Below are 4,690 nucleotides of genomic sequence, written 5' to 3'. Positions count from 1 at the left end.
GAGGATAGGTTCCGCGAACTACGACTCGCTCCGTCGACATATCCAACACATGACTCCAATAGGTTTGACATCTGCAATAAATGTAAAAAGTGGATTACTCGACCAAAATAAACACTTTAGCAAAAACAAAAACATAACAAAAGCATACTGGTTACCATTACGCATAGTAACGCTTGAGGTACAACCCATTACGAGGTTGTGCCAGTGGGATTCCGTCATAATCCATTAACTCGTAGGCTCCTTTTGCTAACACTCGTTTAACAATATAAGGGCCCATCCATAAAGACTTAAATTTACCTGCTCCCAATTTATCGGATTCTTGGTCGTAAAGCAAGACCAAGTCACCTTCTGAGAAGACACGGGGTTTGACATTTTGTCGAACTACAGCTTGACTCGTTTCTTATGGGCTTCGTTAGCCAAAGCGGCATCACGACGGGTTTCATCCAATTGGATTAATTCCAAGAAACGAGCTTCTTCTTCTGAAGTTCCGGGGATGAGATCAATTGCGAGTTTGAGGGACGAGATTTCACACTGGATTGATAAGACTGCTTCCAGGCCATATACCAGTTGGAACGGTGTAAACCCGGTTGCATTCCTTACCGATGTTCAGTAAGCCCACAAAGCTGAGTACAGGATTAGGTGCCATTTTCTCTTGTGAACTCCAATCATCCTTTGCAACATGCGCTTTAGGACCTTGTTGATTTCTTCAACTTGTCCATTGGCTTGTGGATAATATGGAGTGGAGCTGTCGTGGGACAACCCTAGTTTGGTAGCTAATTCGACCATCATGTGATTGCGAAAATGCGATCCATGATCTGTGACTATAGCCTGTGGTACGCCAAATCTGGCGACTACATGATTGAAAAAGAAGAGGGCATCTGTTTCACCAGTATTATCTAATGTAGGCATCGCCTCGGCCCATTTGGTAAAATAGTCAACTGCGACTATGATATACCCATGCCCCCCGGTCGAGGTGGGGTTACATGTCATGAAATCGATGTCCCATTTGGCGAATGGCCCAACAGAAACTATTGGTTGTAGAGGTGTGGGTGGTCTTCTGGTTTTGCTATCAAAAATTTGACAAGCATGGCAACTTCTGACTGCGGTTAGGCAATCTTTGAACATTGTTGGCCAGAAGTATCCTACTCGTAATATTTTTTGCGCTGTAGCATATCCAGACTGATGCCCCCCACACGCGCCTGAATGACAATCATTCAGGACTTTTTCGGCCTCCTCATGGGTGAGGCACCTTCTCAGAACTGTATCGATACCATGATGGTAAAGTGTATCACCGATGATCATGTAGTCTTTTGCTTGGTATCAAATACGTTTTTGTTCGGAGTGTGAGGTGTTTGGCCTGTATTTTTGGGTTTGGAGATAAATGATTATATCTCCATACCACTCATTGCTTGTAGATATCAGAAACAAATTTTCGTCCATGATTGTTTCTTCGGATGTGTCATCGTTGGACGATGATGGGAGATCGCATAATAATTCTGCGAATACTAGAGCTTTCTCGACTTGGATTTTACAAATTCCAGATCAAACTCTTGTAGGATTGCTATCCATTTTGAATACTTTCCCCCCAGCAACTGTCGCGACAATATATAAGTCATGGGGTTGCAATCTGACAGAATGGTAGTTTTCCGAAAGAGGACATAGTGTCAAAATCTCTGTATCGCTTGAAAAGCTGCAAGTGCTAGCTTTTCAACGTAAGAATATTTTCTTTCTGTATCATTTAAGTTTTTACTTAAATATATAGGACGTTCAATTCCATTGACTTCTTGAACTAAAACCATTGCGATGGTTGTATCCACTGCAGCCAGATACAGGTTAAAATCTTTTTGATAATCAGGAGCATACATTAATGATGCTTTCATTAGGGATTCTTTTAAAGCATCAAAGGAAGCTTGCGTGACCTGATCCCAGACAAAGGGCACTTATTTTTTCAAAAGACGTGTATAACCTTTAGCAAGTTCGGCGTAATTTGGAATGAACCTCCTCAGAAAGTTTGCTTTCCCTTGGAGTTTCTGAATCTGAAGCAAATTCGAAGGTGGAGGCAAATTTATGATTGCCTAAACCTTACATGGGTCGAGATGAATTCCATCCTTCGAGACTACAAATCCAAGTAAACGACCAGAACTGACGCAAAACACACATTTGTGTGGATTGAGTCGTATCTTGTAGTGTCGGCAACGTAGAAATATCGCTCTTAAATGCTGCGGATGATCAATGCGCTTTCACGAATGAGCCGGAAGGTCGTCAAGGTATGGTTGAATGATATTCTTGATGTCATGGAAGGCATAATTCATTTCCCTCTTAAACATCGCCCCTGCGTTCTTCAAACCAAAGGGTAATTTCTGATATGCGAATGTGCCCCGTGGACAAATAAATGCAGTCTTTCACTGGTCCTGTGGGCGGATATTTATTTGATTATACCCGGAGAATCCATCCATGAATGAAAATATTTCGCATCCGGCGCATTCATCAATTATCTGGTCGATGAAGGGTGTAGGGTAGTTGTCTTTAGGACAAGCTTGATTTACATCCCTATAATCGACGCACACTCTAATTGTTCCTTGTTTTTTCATAACAGGGACAATATTCGATACCCAATCGGTTAGAGGAACCGGGTAGATGAAACCAACATGGAGAAGTTTTTCAACTTCTGCCTTAATGGCAACAGCTTTCTTGGGGTGCACCTGCCTTAGCCGTTGTCGTACTGGTTTGACATCTGGATACATCTTAATTTCGTGTTCAACGATACTCGAGTCAATGCCTGGCATTTCACTGTATGACCAAGCAAAGACATCTCTGAATTTGCGAAAAAGAGCGTTATATATTTCCAGTTCTGAAGGAGAACAACATTTGCCAACATAAATATTATCTATAACATCTGTTTTGGTTGAGATATTTATGGCGATTGTCTCTTCAATGTTGGACAAGTTTCGCTCGGAATCCACCGTGTTTACAGTATTGGATTGGAATTCAAAAACTGAAGGATGATAAAGGTCATCTTGATTATCTTCTCCACAATCCGAAAGAAGGGAACGATGGTGGGAATCATTCCATGGTGCCCCTTCAATTACCATTGATTGGACAATTCCTTCGTCGGTGACATGCACTCGCGACCAAGGATCTGAAGGGGTACTATATTCTCTAGACCTATATATCCAAACGCTTGATGAGTGCTGATTTGGGTTCGCCTCCCATGCTAGGAACATTGATTGCTACAATATTTCCGTTGGGCTTGGGGGCAAAACCACTGCATGATCCATGTCGATATCGTTTTCTGAGATCTTTTTAGAAGATATCATGTTGCAGGTTCCTATCGACGCTACTTCCGCCAGATTGATTGGAGGTGGAAGAGCGAAAGTTCCCATTAGTATAGAATCTTTTAGTAGGCCTACTCCGATATTCTGAAGCAAATGGGGCCTTCCATGGATCATGGGAATGCTTCCTGTAACTTGAGAACCATTGGGGAGGAAGTTTTGTTGATCGACGATTGTAATCCCTCCTTGAAAGGGAAACGCAATCTTCCTAAAATAGGTCGACACAATAGCCGCCATAGCATATATCCATGGTCTTCCTAGTAGCATGTTGTAATCAAGATTTCCATCGATGACTTCAACATATATTTCTACCGTTTTCCCTCCTAGTTCAACTTTCAAGTTACTTAGGATACCATATGGGGTATATGTCCTTCCGTCGAATGCTTTTAATGTCGTCGAAGATCGCGACAAGGTTGGAGATCCTAAAGTTTTCCAGCAACTCATCCACATAATGCATGTAGATGGCCCCTCATCAATAATCGTTCGATGAACAGTTTTGTTGAGAGCTTTCACTTGAACAAGGAAAGCTAGTTGAGCTAGTAATTGAGGATCGTATCCTTTATGGTTGAAGGATACTAGATTGGAATCCTTTGGGTCTATCCCACCAATGGCTGATAATAAAGCCTGCCTTTGGGATGGGCAATTCTGTAGTACTTCAAGAGTCGACATAGCGGATGGCGATTGGGACAAATCTTCCACTATTTTATAATGCTGTGCCGCTCTAGCACGGGGATTAAACGTCGACTTGTGTATTACTCCCTTTGGCGGTTTTATCGTCAATTCAGGAATGGTGGGTGGTGCAACTTCTGTCGAAGTTGTTGTCGAACTACTTGGTTGATCTTTATCCTTGTTGTTCGACAACTGTGGATTCCCATAATCTTTGTTCCTTGTCGATATCAAAGCATCATTTTGCTGTTTTGAAACCAACAACATTAGCACTTGACACCGGGACGCATCTTCACTCTCAACCAGATTAGTTGCTGGATTTGGAAACAGATCAGTTAACACTGCTGAGGTTTTCGAATTCTTAAAGAATTTTTTAACCTCAGCTCTGTGTGGACAACTTGCGGTCCGATGATCCTCATTGCATATAAAGCATGGATTTTTTGGTTTCCTATCTCCAGGAGGGTTTGAAGAAGATTTTTCAAGTGATGATTCCTCCTGTTTCTTCTTCTTCCCTTTGCCTTTTTTCTTGCTCCCTGGTTGTTTGGTTTCTTTTCCTTTATCTGTCGATATGGCATTTACTTCCGAAGCAAGAAGTTCATCTTTTGCATTTTGACCTGAAATCTTACGGGCCTTTTTGGATGTAGCCTTTGTCGATTTCGTGTCTGTTGTGCCAATCACGCCATCGTTGGCAT

The sequence above is a fragment of the Pinus tabuliformis genome, chromosome 4_1 (genome assembly GCF_031772625.1).
Source record: "Pinus tabuliformis cultivar Carrire ecotype Pingquan chromosome 4_1, CPIR1, whole genome shotgun sequence".
Classification (NCBI taxonomy): Eukaryota; Viridiplantae; Streptophyta; class Pinopsida; order Pinales; family Pinaceae; genus Pinus; species Pinus tabuliformis.
Note: the sequence above shows the minus strand (reverse complement) of the source record.